This window comes from Bison bison, unplaced genomic scaffold (genome assembly GCF_000754665.1).
Source record: "Bison bison bison isolate TAMUID 2011002044 unplaced genomic scaffold, Bison_UMD1.0 scf7180017864285, whole genome shotgun sequence".
NCBI classification, from domain to species: Eukaryota; Metazoa; Chordata; class Mammalia; order Artiodactyla; family Bovidae; genus Bison; species Bison bison.
Window position 1 is genome coordinate 2,386,069 of NW_011494857.1, and position 337 is coordinate 2,386,405.

A 337-nucleotide genomic window follows, 5' to 3' on the forward strand; every position below is an offset into this window, starting at 1 on the left:
CGCCCCGCAGGAAGTTCATGAGCACCGTCTCCGCCATGTCGTCCGCGTTGTGTCCTGAGGGAGGGGAGATGGGAGCTGTGAGGAGGGGGCCGGGGCCGGTGGGGCCGCGGAAGGAGACCCCGGGGCATCGCGGGGCGGCCTGCGGGAGGCTGCGGGGGGACCCGGCGAGAAACAAGAGGGCAACGCACCCAGGCTCCCGTGGAGCAACGCAGGGTAACTTACTTACCCCCCACTTATCGCAGACCAAGCCCTCTGCTAGCAGTGAAAGTCCTTTAGGCTACAACTATCATTTCAGAGCTTCCCTGGTGGCACAGTGGGTAAAGAATCTGCTTTCAGT